We start from the raw sequence: 26,178 nt of genomic DNA, 5'->3' as shown, positions 1-26,178 counted from the left end.
ATGTAGATGATAATACACATTGTAAAGGATGTATGAAGAGTCAATGGGCCCGTGTGTGAAATCCAGGCACTCAGCACATGTGTACATCCTTCCTGCCTTCATTTTTTTATTGGATAATTAAAATATAACTGAGCCACCAGAGAGATGACAAACTCTAGAATGTGGAAACCCGTCCTGACTCATTTCCAATTAACCTATGAGTTCTAATATTTAAATTTGAAAATAAGATACATTTTGTAGAAAAAAAAATACACTGATGGTACCACTTTCAACACCAGGGTCTTCTTACTGGGCAGCGTGGAGCAGAGAAAATTTGAAGTTGAAAAAGAACCACTAAGGATCTCTTGCTTAGGTCGGCCACCAATGAGCTATGTAAAATTCATTAATTTATTCACTCATTCCTTTAAACAGTATTTTACTGATTCCTACAAAATAATAAAATTTACAAATATGAATGTACTTACCCATAAGGAGTTCGCATTCTAGAATGGCCAAGGGAAAAAAATAAAACAACTAGGAATGCAATCAAGGAATTGTGACAGAATAAGAGTATAAGGAAAGAGTACCTAGTTCTTCCTAAGAAGAGAGTCACAAAGGTCTAGAACAGCGGTGCTCAACCTTCTGGCCCTTTAAATACAGTTCCTCATGTTGTGACCCAACCATAAAATTATTTTCGTTGCTACTTCATAACTGTAATGTTGCTACTGTTATGAATCGTCATGTAAATATCTGATATGCAGGATGGTCTTAGGCAACCCCTGTGAAAGGGTCGTTCGACTGCCAAAGGGGTCACGACCCACAGGTTGAGAACCACTGGTCTAGAAGAAGAGGTGACATGTGTACTAAGTTTAAGGGTAAGCATGGTCATCCCAGCAGAATGTGCATGGCAAGCGAAAGACACTCTGGCCATCCTCTTGGCTTTGCTATGGAGCCAGGTTATAACAGCAGGGCACTCTCTTGAGAACATCCGAGTGGCACAGGGCAGGCAGCATGAAGCTGAAGAGCTCACTGGAGGCCAGATTACAGAGGACACTATGCTGTGCTTAAGAGGTTGAACTTTACTCTCCAGGCTAAAGAGAGTGAAAGACAAGACCTGTTTTTTGCTTTTTAAAAAGATGGCTGTGGAATATGAAGATCAGGAGAGCTGAGACCAAAGACATGAAAATCAACTACTACAGAAAGGAGAATAGGGAGAAGGCAGAAGGTAAATAGAAGGGGAGAGGATATTAACAGTGTGAGTCACTGCTTAAATGTGGAGATGAGGGAATGAAGGGACAAGGGGAAAGGAAGACCGCTGGATAACCCTGAAAGGCTACCATGGGCTTTATACCATTTGCCTATGAAAGAAACAAAGAATAGGAAGCAAGTTTGGGTGAAGGAGTGGAGGTCGGATATGCTGAGTTTGAATTCCACGTTAGACCTCCACATAGGAATGACCCATTGATAAGGAAATGGACTCATGAGAAGCACCTGGGAAATTCTCCTCTAAGATCAATAATAAGTTATGGTCAGTTGAAGCCACAGGAATGAATAAATTCAATCTATGAGTGTGCAAATGTGTAAAGGTTAGAGGGCAAGGATGATAGCAGGGACAACACTATTCTTTAAGGAAAAGGATTTCCTGGGCCTCAGTTTCCTCTTCTGTTAAGTGAGAGTGGTGGGATCCTGGGCTCTCTCAGGTGAGTGACACACCTCTATACCCTCACTTCATGCTTTTCTCTTTAGCTCAGGCTTCCACTCACAAGGGGCTCTCTTTTCTTTCTTCTACCTTTGTTATTTTTGGAAAAGGCTATTTGAAGCTTAAGCGCCTCTGAAGTGGCCTCTTGATCTTTGTGTCACAAGGACACACATACAAAGAGTACACCAGAAGAAGAAAATGCAAGCAAGAATCAGGGCAGGTCTCTGTGCCAGGACCTGGCCCTTCTCATGCCTTCAAAGAAACCAAAACAGCATGGATTTCCCTCCCACTCCTCAGGTGTTGGGGTAGGTGGTTTTGGTTTAAATCAGAAGAATACTTTCTTTATTAAGGTACCTTTCATTAAGTACTCCTGGCATACCTCCAACACTCTCCCTCCTCCTGTAGGGAGCCCAACCACCACAGATGCGCCTAAGGTATTGGGACCTCATTACTTGCTACTAGACAAAAAATTATTAGAACCATAAGATTTTCATTGCCCATATCCCCATTTATATCTTTACTCACTCTTCCTCTTAATAATGCACAATATTTCCAATCTTTTACATCCCACCTGTGCAATGCTCATGTTCTCTGTGTAAAATACACCCAAATTTCTATTAAACTCAAGGTAAAGAGGAGGAAATTCTATTGATTTTTTGTATACTGCCCGTTTCTCATTAGCCTTGACTTCTTAAGCCCTCAGGTTAAGGGCCAATGCTTATTTTCATGGTTGCATGACTAGATTTTATTACATTTGTAGCGAGAGGCAAGGCAGTCTCATTTAATATGTGGAGAAATAGGTTTAGTGACCTGATGCCAACAACTGGCCATGGATCCGTGTATTTTCCTTATTATGCGAGTCCAGGGCCATACATTTTTGGTGGACTGGGCAGAGTATAAATGTCTTAGTCATCATATACAAATTCGACACTAGTGATCTATCACCCTCCTTCTGGCACCACCCAATACTAGGAGATGACAGCCCTCAGACTTTCCCACAATTCTTGTAGGAAACCTATATGTCCAAAAGCATCATTCTTTTCTCTCTGTCATTAAAGGAAAAAATGCTTCATAGCATCTTTTAAAATGAAACCATTGTTTTCAGGTACTGGAAATTAAGAATTCCAAGTAAAGTCAGAAGTGAATGAAAACACAGCAACTGGGGCTTCGGCTTCCTCTGTATAAAACTGGGGCTAGGCATTCCGTTTCTAACCCCTGGAATGAAATGCTTTCCTCTTGCAAAGGCCCATTACATCCCTAAAAGGCCACAGAAGAGTTCTTTTTCCCGTGTGTGTGTGTGTGTGTGTGTGTGTGTGTGTGTGTGTGTGTTGCTCCTTCCCCAAATCCTCAATCATTAACACAGTCTCTTAAGTGGTCCTCCCTCAGTGATAACCACTGGGGTCAGGACAACAGGATTATAAATTAAATGTAGAACTATAAGGGAATCTTAACACCATGTGGACCAACCCTTGCAGGAAGTTCTGCCCTGCCCTGCAGGGACCCAGACCAGTGAGAGCCTGGAGGTCTCTAGGGATGGTGTCCCACAGCCTCCTCCAAATCCTTCTCCACAACATGCTTATCCTACCTTACTAAGATATTTTTCTTCAATTGTCAGAGTAAATTCTCCCTTGTTGTCATTTAAACCTGTTCCTTTTAGCTTTTCTTCTGTGGAGATGAAAAGTATCTACTTTGGAGCCTTCTAATAGTATCTGCAAATAGGGGACCACTGCCCTCTGGAGTGTCATAGACTTGTGATTGTGAAGCATAGTCCTGCTTGGTTCCACATCAGTAGAAGAAGTTCTTGTAGACACACTTCTGAAGAGGGAGGCATGGTTGGGGGTGTCACAATTTCCACTTAGGAGGAAAAAAAAGCAAGGGCAAGAGAACCAACTGGTTATGCTTCACCACAATCCTAGGGCCTACACGCCTCTCACCAAAGATCCAGGATATTCCAAGGGTTTATGGAACTTCCCAATCACAGACCTGCCAACAAGTATGTCTCTCCCAAAATAAAGAATCTCTAGAGTGGGTACATTCTGAGCCCAATTCCTTCCATAACTAAAATCTATCATCCCAATCTACCTATAAGAAAGGTGAACTCCATTAATGTCCTTGTCTTTCATGTCAAGATTTGTCATATCTTCACTTTTCCTTTCATAACCATTCCAACTTAAAGGAAAAGCTATTGTTTATTTTACCTGAGCCCTTAATCCTCTCCCTCACTTGCTATCTCTGAAGGAAGAGCTGGTATTGACCCAGGCCAGGCACTGTGTTAGGTGTTACAAATACTTGTCTCATTTGATCACAGATGACTTCGGTTCTGAATTCAGTTCTGCTCCTAATCATCTAAATGATACTGAACATGCCAATTACCTTTCTCTGGGCCCCAGTTTCTTATCTATAAAGCAATGTGATTGTACTAAAGGATTCATCATGCTCCTTGACATCTTAGAAGAAAGGAAGGAAAAACATTTGGTTGTATATGTTGGAGTAGGACCTAGAGATGAAATAGCCCCACGTTTCTCAGATATCTTAAAAAAAAATGGATAGAGAGCCTGTATCACCTTTTTCTTCCTCTTTACTATACTTATTTGTTCTTTTTATTCAAAGACATATCTGACTGGGGCCATATGGCCCAGTGACAAGATCATAGTTTTTGAAGTCAGGCAGTATGAATTTGAAACCTATTTGGGCACCTACAAGCCACATGACCCTGGAAAGGCTACTTAACTGATCAGAGCTTCAGATTCCTCACCTATAAAATGCAGCTATAGCAGCAAAGTGCACCTAACAGAATCCCTGCCTCCCAGGATCGTTGTTAGAGGAGACTGAGATGAAGATAATGTTTGGCACAGGGGAGGCATGGAATATGTAAGTGTCCCTGGTTTCCTCTTTCTCTTCTCTCTCCTTTCAATAGTAAGGTCAGAATTCCTATCAGGTTTTAACTAATACCACAAATACCTCAGAGACACCTTTCACTGTCTCAGTGGCTCCCAGGTAGGCTGCTGTCTGTCATGGGAAATGACTGACCTAATGGAACCCCCTCATTATCTGACGAAATAAAGTCTGGCCACCTGTCCAATTCTGGTATTATATTAACACCACTAATACATGGTGTTAGTTAGAAGCAACACAAAAATTAGCAACCAGGCTGTTCTATTATTCATGTGGTTTTCACTCAAGCCTCTCATAATGCCCCCTTGGGAAGGGGATCTACACAGCTGATTTTGTGTTCCTCAGAAATGGAATCTTTATTCAAACTCAGTAAGTATGATCTGATGCAAAGATGTCTCTATATTATGGAGGCTTTCAGATGTCTGGTCTTTTATAATAGCAGAGACACCCTGCCCTTCCCCCATACACCTTTTCTTAGGGTTTTTATTTCCTTCTTGCATCTCTAGTGGGACCTTCTCTTTAGTGTCATGAATCCATTCATCCAACTCTTTTCTCCACCTTTACTTTTCTTCTCATGTTAACTAGTTTAGACATGAATATAAATTTTCAAGAAGGAAAAACAGCCATAACCCTAAAACCAAACAAACAAGTATACCAACCAACAACATCAATAATTAAACTTCAAATAGATATACGTGGTAGAAAAAGAATGTTCCAAGGAAATATTTTCCTTCTAGAACATGAGGACCCTGGAGTCCATCTATGTCTCAGTATGGGAAGAGGGGATGGACAAAGAAAGTTATGGAAACAAGATTAAATACTCTTTAATACTAAATGCCATTAACCATCACATGTCTCAAAAAACATTTAATGATGTGGCAAATCACTTGCAATGTACGTTCAAATAATTTTTTAAACTTGTTGAAAATTGTGTAAAAATACAAGCTTAGCTTTCTTTTTTTAATATATTTTATTGACTTTTTTATTTTTTTTATTTTTACAGAGAGGAAGGGAGAGTGATAGAGAGTTACAAACATGGATCAGCTGCCTCCTGCACAACCCCTACTGGGTATGTGCCCACAACCAAGGTACATACCCTTGACCAGAATCGAACCTAAGACCCTTTAGTCCACAGGCCGACACTCTATCCACTGAGCCAAACCAGTTAGCGCACTAGCTTAGTTTTCTTAAAAAAAAAAAAATGTCATATGGATACAAAATTGGCAAAATATGCAACGAATGTTTACAGTTCACCTCTGGAAAGTTGGGTTATGAGTGAGTGATTTTAAGTTTCTTCTTTATATTTTTGTGTGTTTCTCTTAATTTTTCTATAATCGATAGTGTTTAATGAAAAAGAAGGTTTTGTTCTGATACCATAGGCTGTTAGGTATCTTTTATGGTAACTAATATGCATACTAGGGGTGTTTTGTTTGTAAAACTGTCAAAGCTATTTGCATGGGCACAGATTACTATAGCTAGAGAGAACTAGAAAATAGCATCTATTTTTAAACTATTATTTTTAATAGCAAAGCTCTTTCTTCAAAAGAAACCTTAAAGAGATGCTTTACTATGTCAACAGAGAGAAGAGCCCAGCAGGGATTATGTGCCCAGAGGTCCCTCACTACCATTTCCCGCCCTTCTGGTGGAAGCTGAAGCATATGAGTAAAATCCTAGGATCCTAAGAGTTGGAAAGATCCTGATTTGATTTGAACCTTCCATTCCATACATGAGGACTCAGGCACCAAGGGGAGGGGAGGGGCAGCAACTTGTAGTAAGTCATCAGGTTTCCTGACCACGACATCACAGAAAACCCCAATTGTCAGACTCCTACGCTGGTTGCATGAGAAACTTGCCTCAAAGAGAAAAACGCATCTTTCAGTGATGTTCTTGGGATCCAAGACTAGTAACAGGACCTGTGATGCTGACTGTGAAGAGGCAGCCGTCGTCAGCAGTGAGCTCAGCAAGCCGTGTGCAAAATTCTGCGCGTTCAGCAAGAGTCCATGTTATTTATTATTTGGAGGTGACCATGGCCTCTTTTACAACCTTCAGACTCTGCAAATCTCCTCTAATCCCCACCTCCACCCTCCGGTTGCCTAGCTTTACAAGAAATACTAGTAAATCCTTTCCCCTGGTTACAGTGAATCAATGTCCCTGTGGCCCACCGTGTTTCACACAGAGCCAACTTTAGGATGGAAACATAAAACCCCAAATCTTGCTGAAGCCATTCAGAGAGCCCAAGGTGCTAGTGGGAGCTGGGGAGTGTTTATCCCCACTTGCCAGACCAGCTCCTACTCTGGTAATTGCATTTTGCCTTCAGAGAGTGTCCCTGCAGCTGCTGTGAGATGCAGTCCTCATTTTCACCTCACCGAGTGAAGTCCAGAGGCAGGTCTCTCTGAGGGTGGCCTGCTGACCCCCAAGGCAGCTTCATTCCAGGAATGGCTGCCTTCCAGCACTGGCTGAGTTGGGCCTGGGTCCTGGAGTTTGCCCAGATGTTTGCAAAAGGCTTTGGATTAAAGCACTTGTATACCTGTAAGGTATTATTATCACCTAATCTTTTTCTATCTTCAACTCTGGCACCAGTGATGAGGAACCAATCTCATGTGCCTCAGAGTTTCCGTTCAGTTCAGGCCTAAAGGCTTGGATTTTGCAAATCTATTTGACCACCTCAGATGTTACAGAATTGGACTGCAAATCTACTTAAGCACCTAAAGAGAATAGAAGGTTTCCTACCTCAGTGCCTACCTGTCACTTCTACCATGGCCAAAAAGCCAAGACCAAGTTCCACTGCCAGAGTGAATAGTATTCACTCCCATAGTACAGCCAAGCTTTCTTGGTGTTCACAGGAGGTGGGAGTGGGGTGTGAGGGCAGGACCCTAAGAGCCCGGGAACCAGGCCAATAAGCCAAAGACAGAGAGAGTTTGCACAGTTGTGACATTCACCACACCCCTGACTAGAGGCCTTCCTCAATGTGGCCAGTTTACCGTCAATAAGATGAGGAAGGTGGGCGAGACATTCACATGGGAAAAATATGTTGTCAACAAACCAAAGGATGCTACTTTAATTTTTATGAAAAGTCCTACATTCCATTGATACCCTATCATTTAAAAAAATGATTTGAAACATTTCTATTTGAAAATGTAACATGCTCATTCTAAGACATCAAACAACCCTGAAGATTCTGAAGCCAGACTCTGCCCCTCTGCCTTGCAATCCCATACCCAGAAGTAACAAATATTAAAATCTGAAATTGTAGCTTGGCACACCTTTCTCCAAGCTTGAATAAATATACACAAACACGTGTGGAGTTTTTCTTCCCTCTCCCCTTTCTTCTCTTCCATCCTTCCTTAACAAAATGGGGTACTAAAAATATCAAAATGCTTCTATTAAGATTTAGAAAAGAGTAATGCTCATTTGATATGGACTATTTCACCTGGCCCAGACTCAGGATTCACAAACTTACTGCATGTGTGTCTTCTCTCTCTCCCTCTACCACTCTCTCCTCCCCTTTGAAGGAAGGACAAGGGGAAGATACTGGGCAGTGAGCAAGCAGAGAGGATGCTGACTTTTCCAGGCTGATGTAACCAGCCACAGCTAGTCCTTCTCCTCAAAGGCAGAGGGGGTAACCCAGGAGCTGATGCCCTCACCTCATCAACTCAGAGACCCGGAGCTCCCTCTCCTCTCTGTTCTGTCTGATGCCTAGAGTCTTTCTGCTCAGGAGGAAGCTCACACTTCTGGGTGGTCCTTGAAGACCCCATGAGAGTTTCTGGATGTTTCTGAATGGGTCCAGATTTGACCCTTCCAAATAACAAAAGCTCTTATGGAGGGAAGTTAAAGCCATGTTCTCATTGGGCTAATGTATTAATCTTTAATCCATAGCTATTATGGGAAGGAGAAGGAGAGGAGGAAGGGATAGAGAGAGAGAAACACTATACCCTGAACATCTTTTGAGACAAATAAGACCAAGTATAAGAACTCCTCGACTCTCACAGTCCAATTCACAAAAAACTAGAAACTTTTCTGATACCTCCCCCAGGATACACATGCTTACACACTTGTTCCACCCTCTGTAGCACTCACTACTCACAGAGGGGTACATGCCCTGAGGGTGGGTTTATCCTTTGTGCCCCTCACACTCTGGCCTCCCAGTTGCACTGCCCAACCTAAGAGCCTGTTCTCCACCCACTGATCACACTCTCGACAGCACCGTAAGTCCACTGGGCCCCCTGGGAGTTCTTTAACCACCCTGCAACCCTTATCAAAATTGGCCCTTAGAAAAGGACTTGAAATCAAACACTAAAATAGAAATTAGAAATCACTGAAAACAGTCACCTTTCCTGGGTGACCAGTCAGTCAGTGGTTGACTAAAGCTTTTCCTTTGTTTAATAAAATAGGGAAACCTTGTCACTTCTGACACAAAAAGTACTCATTACCCATTTATTAGTTTGGCCTGGCTCACCTGAGCATAAATATACACATTTGTAAAGCACACATACATTCATAAATACACCCTTTAATCACCACCACCATCATCAACACAATACAATACAAGGCCTCGAAAGTTAGAAAGTTGTGATTTATATACAGTTAAACCAATAATCCATGAAATCCAGTTTTACCTTAAGAGCCTATCATCACCAAATGACAATGTCCTGGATGGAGGGAACTCATAGTACCAACAATCAGTAACGACACAACAGTACCTTGTTGGTCTGCTATACAAACATTTCACATTTACTCTATTTACTTAGTTTCTCTGTCTCCCCTAATTTAAAAGTTCATAACATTAACTGAGTACATAACCTGTGCTAGACATAGATATTGTTTTATAAAAATTATACCATTTAATCCTCAAAATAATTCCATGGTGCTGGCATTCTTATCCGTTTTAAACTGTGAGCTTCCTAAAGGTCAAGACCCATAAGATAGCCTGATGTTTCTAGTCCCTAGCAGAGTGTCTAATAGATAAACTTGTGGGGTGGCTTAGCAGATAACTAGCATCATGATGAAATCTTAAAACTAGAATAAGTTACAAAAGTCATCTTGACCCTGTCTCCATCTGATCATAAATTCCATCTAAATGGTCATCCAGCCTGTGCCAATAAAGCTCTACCAGCACTTCACCTTTGGATAAAGACCACCCATCCATGGGAGCTCAGCTGAAATACTCTCTACAATGAGTCAAAATATCTTCTCTGAAGCCTCAATCCATCAATCCCTTGAACTATTTGACTATTCCCACATCTGTATGAAGGACCCTCAAATATTTGAAGTCAATTCCTATGGGTTCAAGATCTTCTTCTGATCAAACATAGCTAGTTCATTCAAATGTTCCTTATCCTTCCAACATGTTTTGGGACCCTTTGCCTTTGAGACTGGGTGGAGAGGAAAGCTGAATTCAGATGTTAGAAAGGAGCAGTTGATTAACATACATGTGTGAGTCTGGCTCTGCTTAAGGCAATGAAGGTGTGATGGGCCTGGTGGGGAAGGGAGCGTCCTCTTCTACCCAAATACCTTCAAATGAGAAAACAAACTTTGGGAAAAGCCAATTACAATTTGTATTTGGACTAGATTCACCCACTGAACTAGATGCGTCCTGAAACACAACAACCAAAACTGACCTTAAAAGTCTGAGTTTCATTTGACTAGCTCTCAAAAAAAAAATGTTAATTCCTCATTGGCGTGACTACACTTGTATTTAATTCTGAAAATGTTACATTAACCTCTCAGGATGTGACATTCTGTTGACTCAAATCAAGCTCCCTATAAAATAAAGCCTAGAATTATTTTTATACAGCTGTTATTAGTTGTTTTTCTTGAATGCAGTTCTAGGATTCTATGTTTATTGCTACTAAATTTCACCTTGTCAGATTGAGCTTATCTTTCCAATCTGTCAAGATTCTTCTGAGTACTGACTTTGCCATCTCTGCCATCCAATGCAAATATTCCCTTTGCTAGTTTCATGTAACCTGTAATTATGATAAGCATGTATTTTATTGGGATATAATTCACATGTCATAAAATGTACCCTTTTATATTGTACAATCTGTGGTTTTGAATACATTCACAAACTTGTACAACCATCACTACTATCTAGTTGCGAACATTTTAATCATGCCAAAAAGGAACTCTATCCCCATTAACAGTCCCACTCCTCCTCTAACAATCCTCTGGCAAACACTAATTTTACATATAAATGGACTTATGTAATATGTGGTCTTTTCTCTCTTTCCTTCACTCAGCATCATGTTTTTAAGATTCACCTATGTTATAGCAAATATTAATACTTCATTTATTTTTTATGTCCAAATAGCATATTGCATGAATATAGCACATTTTGTGTATTCACCAATCAGTTGATGTATACTTGGATTGCTTCCATTTTTTTAATATTATGAATAATGCTGCTATGAACATTATTACCAACTTAGAACTGCAAAGTCCTAGAGCAATCACATAGTTCTTAGTGTAAGAGAAGGGGAAACCTTTTTGATGAGCTAATATTCTGAGATGTCACATTAGCCCTTTTTGGAAGAACAAGGCCAAGCAACAGCAACAACAACAAAGACAGGAAAAAAAAAAAAAGCCTATGCACACCCATGAGGTTGGCTCTTCCAGGGTTCTTCTGGTTGGAAAATGACACAGTGGGCAGAGTTCATCAACAGATGAAAGAAAAAATTTACAAAGGAAAGAGGGATTTCAACCATTTCCCACAGGTTAATGACTAACAAGAGTTTTGTTTTTTAAAGTTCAGGGGTTTTTTTCTTGATTGTAGATGATGGCTGACTTTTCAGTCATGTGTTTGGACACATGATAGTTAGGTCTTAGAATTTAACTGAAGTTTTATATTTTGGTATTTATGTTTTTGGTGCAGACCTACATACAGATACTAATGCTGACAATAGCTTCCAAGAGAGCCTACCTTGTAGAAATCGCCTTGCCTGAAATTTCAGGAACTTGCAGGCAACTCCTATAATTCAGTCACTGCAGCCTCATGTTCCAATGCTGCCTCCATGTTAATACATAAGTATGACCATTTTCCTTTGAGACTGCCACACAAATAATCACATATAATCTTTTCAAAAGATATTGTCATCCACTGTACAGATGAAAACAGTGAGCCTCATTGAAGTGAAGGCAATTTTCAATTCATAATCAGAGTTGCCTGACTCAAACCCAGGACCGTCTGACACCAAACCACACCCCTTAGGCACCATACATCCTTCCTCTCAAGAGGATACAGTGCCAGGAAAATGTGCTCAGGGGTGTTAAATGAAGAGAGGCTGCCTGTGCATATGCCGTCTCTGAGTTAATCCACTGCTCCTCTTACCAGTTCAATGGTACAGAATCTCAGGCCCATTGCCTTTCCTTTTCATCCTTCTGACATTCACAATATGTACTTTCATTCTTAATGTGTGTGTAAAAAACCCTTCACATGAAAACTTCTCTAAATAAATTTTTAAGTGGACATTCCAGTATTATATACACACTGGTGCACAACTGAGCTCTAAAACCTCTTCATCTTGTAAGACTGAAACTCTGTACCCATGAGCAGCAATCTCCCTTTCCTCCTCCCCCCAGTCTGACAGCTGTCATTTCACTTTCTGCTTCTATGAGTTTTACTACTTTGGATGCATCATATAAGTGGAATCATGCAGTATTTTCCCTTCTGTGATAACTTATTTCACTTAGCATAATGTCTTCAAAGTTCACCCATGTAGTAGCATATGAAAGAGTCTCCTTCCTTTTAAGAGTAAGCCATATATATATTGCATCCATTTATCAATGGACATCTAGATCCATATCTTGGATACAGTTAATAATGCCGCAGTGAATTTGGGAATGCAAAGGGTCACTATTCTTTTGTGTGTTTTTTAAAAATCTATTTTTATTGATTTATTTTACTGATTACACACCCACTACTGATGATCAAACCTGCAACCTAGGCATATACCCTGACCTGGAATCCAACAATGACCTTCTGGTTCAGAGGTCGACACTCAACCACTAAGCCATACGGGCTGAGCAGGGTCACTATACTTAGTTATTATTATCTACCTCTCTGGATCCTCTGGACAAGTCAGTTTGTTATGCCTCATAGTCTCTCCCTGCACTCTAAAAATATGAATTTTCTTTGCATGGCATTAGGTATTGTGATGGCAAATGTTGAGTAAGCAAACAGCTGAAAAAAAAGGAAGGAGAAAATTAGAAATCCAGAATAGAAAAGAATGAAGAAACAGGGGACAAAGTAGAAGAGTGAATTTGAAAATCACTGTTTATAATCTCTGCAATAAACTGATCTCCAGTCCCTCTCTCCATCCACCCCAATAAAGGGAAATGAATTACTGAGTAGATCCACAAGGGAAATAAAGGTGAGAATGCTCATTCCATGACCTGTTGCTAACTGGCTACATACTCATTCCAAAACTCTTAAGTGACCCAGTGTGTGACTGAGATTCCAAAAGGTCAGGAAAGAACTCAGATCACCTTTTATTAATGTTAAATGAGCCTGTAATTGCACTTCGGATAGCAAATCAAAACCACTATTAGAAGCTACTTCAACTCAGGAGGTTCCGTTCTCTTAAGAGACTAGCTGCCTTTTCATGAAAGACCATTTTTTTCTATGAATAATATACATGTTACTAGGGAAGAATATATATTCCCATTACGCAACATCAATACACTGGATAGTCAATTCAACAATGACCATCACAACGCCTAATGACACGTAATCTCTTGTACCACTATAAGTAAAAATTAAACATCAAGTATTTTTTTACAGAAACTCCAAAGCTGATTTTTATGTACCCTATTTTCCTCCAAAAACATAATTCTTAACAGCTTTTCCATATAATTATATTCCAGGAAAAACAGGAAGGCAAAAACAAACAAACAATGTATAATCTGTCTTTAAAGTCCAAGCTTATATTTTGTGAACTGCACAGGCTATTAAAAAACATCAGGTCTGACCATATACTATCTTCCATTATTTATTCTATTTTAAAAAGGAAAATCATGTAAAATATCAGATCGGCTTTCCAGACACCAGAGACTTTCATTGACTGTGTGGGAATCTGATGACCTATTTCTATATCATAAGTCCCTGATATATAGCTGATGCTTAATAGATATTTTATGAATAAATATTAATATTAAAATAAAAACTAATGAAGTATTTGAAGTTGGGACAATTCAACGTTTTGACAATATGGTTGCCTAGTGGATTTTCCATCTCTTTCTGCATTGAAATATATATGTGTGTGTGTGAGTGTGTGTGTGTGCATGTGTGTGTACTTGGCTAAAAAAAAAAATAAGCCTAGGGCAACTAAATATCACTCATTAAAACATTTAAGACAAATGACAGCTCCCAGTAATACAAACAGAACAAGCAGGTTAAAGATAGCTTAGAAACTGCATACACATAGACTTTTTCTACTGATACCCTGCTGGCCAATTTCTAAAAGTGGGCTTTTATTGTGCCATAAAAATGAACAAGCTGAGGTTTTCACATCCAGAGAAAGGTTAGTACCTCCATGGAAAATGTTCTGCCTTCAGGAATCCAAGATGAGACAAAATCATTACCAATGGGTAAGGACAGCTAACTACAGGGTTAGAACTTGAGTACTGAAACTATTTGTAAGCAGCATGTAAACTACAGCTTAAGAAAGATGCTTCCATTCCTAAGTATAAGATGATTATTAGTGTCCTTTCTCAGTGCTGCCATTAATAACCTTGTCTTTTTAAAACCGAAGCCCTAATTTTGGGGAACTGTTTGGCAGTTGACAAGAAAGCTAAGCTTGTCCATCTACTATGAGCAAAGAATTCCACTCATAGGTATGTACCTAACTTTCCTTCTGGGCTGTTTCCCTTTGTCCCTACCACTTCCATACCCCACCCTACTTCCACCAAAAAGGAAAAACAAAACAAAACTGAGGATGTTTTTCACTGTCTATTGCACTGTGTTTTAATTAACAATGTATGTGACAAAAATACATTTACATTAATCAAAAGGCATCCACAAGAATGTTTATAGAAAGCCTATTCAAAATAGCCTCCATCTGGAATCTACCCAAAGGGTCATCAATAGCAGGATGGATAAATACATTGTGATATATTTACAATGGAATACTACTTGCACTGATAATGATCTACGGCTACTCTAAATAACAGATTTTCACACACAAAAACATAATGGACTAAAAGAAACCACACAAGTAAAAGTTGGCACTGTGGTTCTTTCATATAAAATGTAAAAGTAATATAATTAATTTATGGCATTACACATCAAGTTAGTGTTTCCCTAGGGGTGGTGATGGTGGTAGAAGGGGCACAAGGAGGGTAGAGGAGGGGGAGATGGAGGGATGCTATTTTGTTTCTTGGTCAGGGTCCTGGTTATACAGGGCTGCTACCTTTTTTAAAATGCATTGACCTACATGCTTATGATTTGTAAGTTTATGTGAGTGTATGTATATGACATTTGAAAAATCCAAAGCCCTAAAAATTTTCCTATAAAAACATGAGTGAGAGTGACAAATTAGCAGGTGGCCCATCAATAAGATAAAGAATGACTGCACCCATAGGCAGCCTTTTCTCCCTTGCCCTAGTCTTCCCTCTTCATTGCTTATGAAACTAGTAACCAGCCTGCAAATGAGAAACTCTGAATGTATAAATGTCACATTCTTATGCAGGAACCAAGGCACTTTTTTTTGCCCCAAGGCAAGATTGGGTCTCAGTTTTCAGACACTAAAAATGGACCTATTAGGATAATGAGTGAACTCAAGTCTGTCTTTTTAAGTTGATTGCTGGCAGGCTGTGGTAGCTGAGATGGGTCCCACTAATTACAATGAGAAATCAAGATATTTTTGGGGAACACGCATCATTTGGGGACATGAACTAACTGGGCACTTGTCCTATGTGCTTCATCTGCAAGTTATACTGCTACTAAATGAAGAAAGAAAGATTTCATTTTGGGACCACTGACTCATCGGGCTCATTCTATATCACACAGCTTTTACAGATATAGTTCTTTGACAAAATGTCTAGAGCAAAGAACCAAAGACGTCTTTTCAACTCTGCTTCAATTCTATCTTCATATCAGAGAGTATTCCAACTGAAAGAAAAGAACACCACCACCCTGTTGCCTGGGGAAATAAGTCTTAAACACTGATGTAGTGAGGGTAAAAGATTATAATAATTCTCATTGCTAGTTCAGACCACTTTCTCTCTCCAGCCCAATATTCTTTCATAAATGGTGGTATCCAAGGGATGCTCATCCCAAAAGCAGGCTGCAAAAGGTTAGATGTCTACATTCAGTGTGTCTTGGGTTCCACAAAATACCGATTTCTGCGCATGGGCCACAAAGTTTCAATCGCACTGTACGTGCGCGCCTGCACGTGGTATTTTGTGGAAGAGCCACACTCAAGGGGCCAAAGAGCCGCATGTGGCTCATGAGCCACAGTTTGCCGACCACTGTACTAGGGGAAACCAATGATATGGACTTACTGGTGTATTTGGGAACTCCAACTCGATGGATCAAAAAGCCAGAAAAAAAAATGAGAGTGAAACTTACCATCTAGAGCAGGGGTGGGCAAACTTTTTGACTCGAGGGCCACAATGGGTTCTTAAACTGGACTGGAGGGCCGGAACAAAAGCATGGATGGAGTATTTGTGTGAACTAATATAAATTCAAAGTAAACATCATTACATAAAAGGATACGGTCTTTTTTTTTTTTAGTTTTATTCATTTCAAACAGGCCGGATCCGGCCCGCGGGCCGTAGTTTGCCCACGGCTGATCTAGAGGATATGTACAGTAAGCCCTGTGCTTGTGTAGAATATCATGGAATGGGCATCTGTCCTGTTCACCCTCTCCAGCAGGGTTTGCAGGACTGGGCACTGAATGAACCTAACACTGGAGGGCTGGTTAGGAGGGAGCAGCCATAGAGACTCTGAATCAAAACTGATGTGAGATGCCTGACCGGTTTGGCTCAGTGGATAGAGCGTCGGCCTGCGGACTTAGGGGTCCCGGGTTTGATTCCGGTCAAGGGCATGTACCTTGGTTGCAGGCACATCCCCAGTGGGGGGTATTCAGGAGGCAGCTGATCGATGTTTCTCTCTCATCGATGTTTCTGGCTCTCTATCCCTCTCCCTTCCTCTCTGTAAAAAATCAATAAAATATATTTTTTAAAAAACTGATGTGAGATGAAAACAGGGAAGGGGATATGGGGAGCTACCAAGATGGGTCAGTAGATACTAAATGGTTATACAAAAATAGCAAAACAATACTAGTAGATAAATTGAACTTAATAGCTAGTTCATGATCAGGTGACTCTCCTTTGAGGCTTCCATCTGGGGGCAGGCAGAGTAAGAGCAACCTTCAGGCTATTTGTGTAAAATGTGACTTCAGTTTACACGTTTGTCAGTCATCACACCAGCCCCTAAAAAGCAGGTATTGCCATTTTTAAAGAAAGGAGGGTCAAAGTGACAATGTAACTTGCCTAAGACAGTGAAGGCATCGGTAAACTACAGGTATGGCCTACACCAGAGCCCTTGCTCATTAACCTGGGTCCTCCTGTCTCTTATTGCAGTCCTTCAAAAAGTACTCCAGCTCTGAGCAGATCCCTAGGCCAACTCAGTTAGAAATCAAAGCCGCCCGGCTAGAGTGAATCAGTGATAGAGCGTCGACCTATAAACTAGGAAGTCAGGGTTCTATTCCTATCAAGGACACACACCTGGCTTGTGGGTTTGATCCCCGGTAGGGGGCATGCAGGAGGCAGCCGATCAATGATTCCCTCTCATCATTGATGTTTCTATCTCTCTCCCTCCCCCTTCCTCCCTGAAATCAATAAAAAAAAAAAATTTTAAGTAATTAAATAAATAAGAAATACAAACCATGATACAGCTTTGGAGTTCAAGGGTATGGCCTGGAGAGCAATAATAAACCCAAGGAGCATTTGAACAGGGCCTGCTGTAGGTCAGGCTTGAGTTAGATATGGATAATGTAGAAGATGAACCACTCCAAGGCCTTGACAATGCACATGGTCATCCAACAAGCAGGGTATGGTAGCCATTCTGGGTAGGTTCTCCACAGCACAGACCTCAGCCACACCTGGTGAGATGCATAAGCAACCACAAAGGCGATGGCCCTCTTAAAGGCCATCCTCCAAATGCCCCTCAGCAAATAGTATATTTTTTCATCTGAGTTTTTCCAGTTTTTCATTAAACTCCTGACGTTTATGACTAAAAGTTGCTGCACATTCCTTTATTTTTAATTACAATCCTATGGAAGGTAGGGCTGCAAAAACCAAAAGCCCTTGATAATTTATTTATAATGCTATGAAGACAAAGTCATGTTTTATTGGGCAATGCATGTTTATGTTGTGACACAGAAGTCACTAAGGGGGTCCTTTAGCCATATATCATATCTATTAATATTCTTCACTTATGTTCACCAAACAGTGTCTCAGCATCAATAAATGATTTCAATAATTAAAAAGGATGATTTTCTGGTTTAACTATTTCCTACTAAAAGAATTCCATGGACATTTAAACTCACAGCCTTCCATTCCCAGCTAAAGGTCCTTGTCTCCACACTGACACTAAGGGTAAATGACCTTGAGGTCTGGCCCGCCCTTCTTCATCTGTGAGATGAAAAAGTTTCCATGAAATGGCGTTTTGTTTTCCCCAGCGTTATGACTGTGAAATAGTACTCCTCTGGCCCGTATCTCTATCCCTCTTGATCACCCCTACATTTCATCAAGTACCATCTTGAAATAAGCTTATTTTTCCCAAATGGACAGCCTCTCCAACCACTTAGCCCAGCTCACAGAGTTAATAGGCAGAATGGAGACCAACTGGCTAAGGTGGGTTGAGGGTTCTCTCTCTCTCTGACTTGCTGTTTGTCCTTGAACAGGAATTGCCTTGGAATTCTGGGCCCATCACTTCCTCACAGATGGGGGATTATGTGAAAACACTTAGCTACCATCAAAGATCAAGAGAGGATTAAATAATGTGCTTAGATGGGACTTAGCCAATACTTGATACTCCACTAGATACTCAGGAATAATTACCTTTCAAGTCTCACAGAACTTGCCTGAAATACCTTCCAGATTCAAGGGCTAAATGGTTCTTTAAGAGAATTTAGTGCCTTTTTGTTCTCCAAAAGAACCATGCCCACAACTGAAGAGCCTTGATACACCATTGCAAGTGTGGATTTCCTTCACCTTAGTTCCTCAGAACCTCAAAGAATCATGACCATTATGTTTTAAGTCCCAAATCATTTTTTCTTCTATTCCTCTCTACATAGATGATGATGCTATGAACACAAAGAGAAAATCTCCTGTGAATATCTCAACACATTTAAGACTCCCCTCCACCATCACTAACTTGGCCATTGCACTATTAACCATATTTTCACCAAGCTGGAAGACACAACCAGGCTTCATGGGAAGAACTCACAGCTAAGCAGGAAATTGAAGATGATTAGATGATAATAATGATTGTTAGCACTGATTAGTCTATGCCGGCATTCATCTCAGCAATTTTCACTTATCAAACCCTTTGTTCCTCAAGACAACCCTATGAGATTGTTACTATTTTTGTGTCCATTTCACTGAATGAAAAGGTGCAGCACAGAGAGGTCCGAAGCTCCATAAGGCCACGTGTCCAAACTGGTGCACACTAGATTTAAACCCTGGCGATTTAGAGTCTGAGCTCTTACTTTTGCTATTTTTTTCAGAGTTGGTGTGGAGATCTGAAAGAATATATGTAGAGAAGTACCCATATTGTAAACACTCAGTAAACAGTACTTTTATACCATTTAGGTTAAAATAGCTATTTTCATAAATGTTATTGCCTTTCCCCATTGATTTTGACACAGATTTTTTTTTTTATTCCTCCTCTCTACCTTAACTTCCCACATGTTTAACTACACTGGCCTCACTGATGTCTCAGCCCAGGGACACAAGGCCCGGTGGCACCCACAGTCATTCCATAATGAACGTCCCTGACGTCCCATTTGCATCTTCCCTGGGTCCTGGCTTTCAGAGTGTTATTCCCTGATATATCAGCTTTCTGTCTAAACACAGTTCAGAGGGACAAAGTCACTGCTCCCTCCCCTGTACTTTCCTCACTATTTGTAGAGCTTCTGCCTCTGGCAAACTGGTCACTTATTTTATATTTGAGGCCTGATGCACAAAATTCGTGCAAGAGTAGGCCTTCCTTACCCTGCTGCCAGCACAGGCTTCCCTCTCGCACCCAGGACCCGGGCTTCCCTGGCAGTCCTGGCTTCGTCCAGAAGGTTGTCTGGAAGGACGTCCAGAAGGACATCCAGTTTAATTAGCATATTACACTTGTATTATTATAAATGTGCTATTTATAGGTTTCACTGAATTCCACAGAACAATAGGACCAAGGATATGCTAAGATACCCCCAACTTTTAGTCTCTGAAACCTTGCCCTGTAAAAGGGTTACTTACCCTAAGATTACAGACTCCTTTCCTGCAATTCACTGATCCAGTCACCAAAACACCATCATCCTATCTGGCTCAGGTAAGCATCAAGCCCAATAGTGTTCAAACAAATGACAGCAACAGGGAGGCCGATAACAGGACTGTAAGACACCATTCCCAGGAGATAATCATAGTAATTTTCCGTCACTATTCTCTCACAAGTCCAGGAAGAAGAGCAGCATCAAATCCCATAGAGAAGGCATAAATTTTGAGGCACACACACAGGCTGCACCTGAAGCTGGGAACTGGTGGCAAAGCCAAGAAATAATGAAGGAGCAGGTGGCAGGCCTTCAGCAGAAAGGTGGACCCTCCCAAGACCGCACCTAACTAATTTGGGGCAGCTGGCAGTGGATCGGAAGACCATTCTCAAATCATGCAGTGCCTTGCTCTTCAAAATGTGGTCCAGGAAGCAGCTGCAGGGGCATCACTTGGGAGTGTGTTAGCAATGAGGATGCTCAGTCCCCGCCCCAGACATCCTGAGGCACAATCAGTACCAGGAGCTGGTTATTCCCAAGTGCGTTATGTAGTGAGAGGTTTTGGTAGAAGGTTCATAGCTCAGGTTCACATTGGCAGGACCAAAATGGCTATAAAATATATTCCATTGTAAAAATTCAAATGAATAAATAAGCATATATCAGAATAGAAACACAGAATTAGGAGAGGGGGGGAAATTGAGAAACTGTGCTCAGGAGAAATGCAGTGACACCAAAATGGAGATGGTAAGAGAGTGACATGGAACTCCAAGAGGGATAGCCCATTTGTGGCTCTGTGTCCAGGGAGACCAACCTATGCAAGGGCAGAGGGATAAAGAAGAACGAGATTCCCCAGGGGCTGGCTGGATCCCTCAGTGGAGGTTACAGCTGTCTCCAAACAGCCACAATACTTGGCTGCTATTACCTTCATACTGCACTTTTCCTTCCTGTACTTTCTGAATAATCCCTCAGTAAATTCTGTAATACTCAGTTGGGGCACATAATCTCTTTTTGCTGGGACCCTGACTGATGGATTGGTCCAAAAATAGGAAGGAAAGTGGAGAACAGTAATCTGTCACAGAAGAGGGGATTCAAAATGAAGATCCAAGGAGAAGAGGTTGCAACCGATTTAACCAAAGGCTGATGTTCCATCCCACTTACACGTCAACCCCAGTGCTGTGCACATCCCTGAGGATAAGCTTGCCCTTTGTCTGTTGAGTCCTAATTCTCAAATGGATTTCCACTGCACTTTAGTCCAGATTCCCTACTTAACAGGTACACCCTACTTGTGTGTCTTCTAATACTAAGGCCCCTTTAGGGCCTCATCTGCAACCATGGAAGTCTTAGAAGACTGAAAATGTCCCCTCTCCTGTAAGATCTACCCTTTTATGATCAACTTGTTCAGATCACCCACTCCTTTGCATAGCATGACTCCTGTCTTCTAGAAGCTTACAGAATTATATCTGATCAAATTTCTTTGACTCCCATACATCACAGAATATAAAATGTGCATAACCCTTGGCCTACCTCCAAAAGAAAATGTGACTCAAACCAAGTGGAGGATGCACACCCCACTCCAGAGGGACCATTTCCACAAGAAGCCAATGTAGCCAGATTGGTCAGGTCAAAAGGCTTCCCTGTGGCAACCCATCCATCAATGACACTCAAGCATCCAGCCTGTTCCACCCCATCCTCATCTATCCCTCTCTCTAGAATCTGATCTCCCACAGCCAGTTCTTACGTAGCTCTGGATTTCCCAGCATTCAAGGCCCTTAGCAGGCCCACTTCTTTGTAAAGTCAACCTTGCGGTTCTAAAACATAATATTTCTCCCTTATCTAAATCCTCTGGAGCTTGTTTGCTTCTAAGTCAGAACCCAGGGGACTTCCCGTAAGCAGAATACATGTGTGGACATATAAGGCAAGATGGTTCAATTAGGACTTTCAGCTTCATGGCTGAAGAGCCTAGGTAGAAGGTGGTATTGCTTACTCACTTCCAAAAATTAATTAATTTACCTTTGTCTCTCAGCCCTCCTGAATTCCATAACAGTTCCTCCATCCTTCCTCTTTTTTTCATGCCCCTAGAGAAACTCAGTCATTTGTCTTTTATATTCCACATTCTGGATTTGGAAGATTGCTTTCTGTGGTGTATTTTAACGTTTCTTTAATTTGTTTTGGTCTTTTTAAAATTGTGGTAAGATACACAAACCATGAAATTTACTACCTTACCTATTTTAAGTGGCCAGTTCAGTGGAATTAAACACGTTCACATTGTTGTACAATCATCACCAAATCCATCTTCAGGCCTGTTTTCCTATCCCCAACCTGTTAGACAGTAACTCTTCATTCCCATCCCCCCTCCTTTCAATCCCCAGCAGCCCCTACTCTAATTCTCTGCCTCTATGAATCTGACTGTTTTAGGCACATCATATAAGTAGAATCATAGAGTATTAGTCCTTTTGTGACTGGCTTATTTCACTTAGCATAATGTCTCTGGGTCCATCCATGTTGTAGCATATGTCAGAACATCTTTCCTTTTAAAGGCTGAATAATGTTCCATTGTATGTAGATAGCACATTTCATTTATCCATTCATCTTTTGATGGGCACTTGGGTTGATTCCACCTTTTGCTCTTGTGAGTACCAGCTAGTATCATTTATTGCAGTAGGGACAACAGAGGGAAGAGGTATGGAAGGAACAGGGGAAAATGGTGTATTCAGTTAAGGGTACGTTAATGTTCAGTGCCCATAAGACATATTAGTGCTCATATTCTGTATATAAATATACATATGGCTCTTGAGCTCACAAAAACATTGGGCTAGAGGTACAGATTTAGCAAAAGTAGAAATCTAGGTAGCAATGGGAACCAAGAGAGTGACTGAGGTCACCTCTGGAGGCTGGGCAGAGCACAAGCAGATGGCCTAGGGCTGAGTTCCGAAGAACTCCAATTTTGTGGTGAGGAAATGAAGGATGAGCTAGAAAAGGAAATAGAACAAGCACATAGAAAATCAGAAATTCAACAGAGTGTGGGGTTATTTGATTCTGAAAAACATCTGGAATAAATACAGGTTGTCAGGCCTTATCAGTTTGGTAAAAACTAAGACTGAAACTAGATATCATTGAAATCCATTAAATTATGAATATTGATTTTTCAAATATGGTATGCTACATTTAAAAGCATATACTTGAAGTTTGCAGAAAATAGGTAGTAAATCTAAGAAATCCATTTGTTCAAAAAAAAAAGTAAAGGAATATACATATTAGGATCTTACATTTGTGAGAAACTGTTAGATGTGTTACATTTGTGAGAAACCAGATAAAACTTGCAAGGTGATTTTAAAGGAGAAAAATGTTACACACATACACAATCTCAAGAGACAGTTAACTTGCCTGCACTGGATGTGAAAACGCTATAGTATGGTATTTTAAAACTCCAGGTCTTAGCAATATACTATCTATAAAAATCACTGTTGAGCAAGAAACATGAGACTTGGGTTAGATTTCAGAAAAAAAGCTCTCTGTGAATGGAAATTGTTAAAAACATTCAAAATTGTTAAATGCTGATTGAAATCAAGAGACCATGGAATATCTTCCTTTAACATTGTTTAAAAGCAAAAATGGGTTCTCATCTGTCTGGAACTGCCTACGTGTAGGCATGCTTCATGATAAAGAAGACAGACTTGAAGATCTCTCCTGGGTCCTTCCTTTCATAATTTTATATGATTCTCTCCACTGTTTCACCACCTTTGGTGAAAGAGCTTTCATCACTCCAATTTCCAATCTACTAAAATAGATAGTCCAGCCAAGTTTCCCAGATTCACTGATTTTTCCACTTCCCTGAAAAGCTCATCTGAAGGCATCTTTCACCTTCCATTACATGTCTGAGTATTTTCCTCTTCCACTACTTGTCATTTACTGGTTGTTTGCCCTCCCTTATCCATCCTTCCCCTGCCTCACTTGTCGACCTATAAAACACACTAATATTTGATTTTTTTGCTCTCCGAACAATAGTATTTTTCACTCTGAACTATAATATTTATAGTATTTACCCAATGTTGGTAGGGTAAACATGAACTATACATGACATGTGAAAAAATGATAAGCAGGGATTTTACTAGGTCAAAATTTTACTGCTTTTGGCCAAAGGCCACCACAAGACTTATAGAGGAAAAATAACGTACAAAGAGATCTTTGAAATGCATTATAAAGATCAAACAAGGACTAAGTTAGAATGAGTTCCGAAGTATAAAAACAGGTAACATTTCAAAGTTAATTAGAATGAGTCACAAGACCAATGCATCATCATACCATTTTGGCTAGTATGTCTAACATCACATTAGCTCTAATTCTGAAGTGGCCAGGGGCTAAAAGAGGAACAAAAATTAGGTGTCCCTGATATGCAAACCATTCTCTGCCAGTGATGTTGTAAAATATTAGTTTAATTATCACCCAAATGGTTAATTATTTCTGGATACCAGAGAAGAGGAAATAAATATGTATGGAACATCTACTATGTGGCAAGGTTTGGGCTGTATGTAATTTTCACTTACTCTTCACAATGACCTTAGGAGATAAGGATTTGCCAGCTCCATTCTCTACATAAGGTAACCAAGGTTCATAGAAATTAGACAACTCCTCCACATCATATATTAGTAAAGGGCAGAGCCAGAGTCTGGACCTATGCCTGTTAAAGCCCAAAGCCCTTGGAGTTGCACCACAGTTCACATTAGAGAAAAATGTGTGAAAGGTCCTGATTCCAGGATGCCTCTAATCCAGGAAAGAGGCAGGTCTCTTGTCTTTAATTATGAAGTAGACATAACTGAGCAAAAAGATTGCTCAGAAAGCCTGGCTGAGAATAAGAGAGGGCAGATCAATCAAGCAAAGTGAAATTCTATGGAATCTTACTATTAACACTTGAAAATACCAGTTTCTACAAAAGCTAGCCTTCTGAAGATGGGGTGTTTTATTCTGTTTTATTCAAAGGTCCCTTAAATGAGAAGACTTGGTCATAGGGAGACTGTTTTGCAAATCCATTCTCCTTGCTAGGCCCTTGATATGCAGCAACTCACTGAATTTTCACAACCGCCCTTGTGCATGATTTTATGCTATAGGAACTGAGTCACATAGAAGTTAGGGTTCTTGACCAGCATCATTAGGTAAAGAGCTATGATCTGGATTTAAGGTTACTTCCAAAGACAAGGCTTGCTCCAGTCATGCCCCTGAGAGGAGCACCTGACACCAAAAGCTGTACTTCACAGATTTCAAAATAAATACCAATCACCTGTGAGCTTGTGAAAATATAGGTTTCATTGGCTAGAGGTGGGGTGGAGCCTTAGATTCTGCATTTCAAGCTCCCAGGGTGTGCTGATACTCCTGGTTTGCAGATCACTTTTAAGAGCAGAAACAATGCACAGCAAGTCCTCAAATAACATCATTTTGTTCAACTTCATTTCATTTTAACATTGATGAGATGCCATAGGAACTTAACTCTTGTTTATATAAACCAACCTATGGTAAAACTGGTTTCATTATATGTCATTTCACTTGCAGTTGCAGAACCTCTTGATGATGCTGAGAACTTACTGTATTTACAAAGCAAACCCTGCAGGTGTGTGCAGAACTCAACTCTCTTCTGCAAGGTGGCTTCAGTGCAAACTTGGTGCTTGCTGAAACATTCAATTACTGCTCTAAGTGACGGGAAGGGAATCTTTTTTTTTGGGGGGGGGGAATCTTCCCTAATACAGCTGCTACGATGGAGAGTGGGAGCACATAAAAGGTTTGGATGAGAGGTTTAGGGGTATCACACATGTATCACCCCAAGCCCTCACCTCAGTTCTGCAAACAGGGGGACAACTGCTCAGCAAAGAAGGGTTCACCACCAGCGGTGAGAAATCCCCTTTGAAAGGCAGAATTTGGGGATGTCTCCTATGATCCCCGAGGCTGCAACAGCTCTCAAATGATCATGGTCCCATCAGATAGGCCCCCATCTATAGGGGTCAAAACACTCAGCTAGGGGAGGGGCTGGCAACTTGGAGGTGTTCGGTGCAAAATTATTCTGCACGCTTCGCCATGAATGTTCCACCTCTGCTCTGCATCTCACTCCTGTTCCCCTGCCCCTCTCCCTCTCCAAGG

The 26,178-nt window shown here is 40.7% G+C and overlaps 1 protein-coding gene across 1 annotated transcript in view; it reads right to left on the bottom strand.

Annotated features, from left to right (window-relative positions):
- The window catches only part of ASTN1 (astrotactin 1), a 283,425-nt gene that overhangs the window by 209,258 nt on the left and 47,989 nt on the right, over positions 1–26,178 (bottom strand). The gene's annotated exons all lie outside the window — the stretch shown is intronic.

Source organism: Myotis daubentonii, chromosome 18 (genome assembly GCF_963259705.1).
Source record: "Myotis daubentonii chromosome 18, mMyoDau2.1, whole genome shotgun sequence".
Lineage (NCBI taxonomy): Eukaryota > Metazoa > Chordata > Mammalia > Chiroptera > Vespertilionidae > Myotis > Myotis daubentonii.
This window is presented reverse-complemented; position numbering and strand designations above follow the sequence as displayed.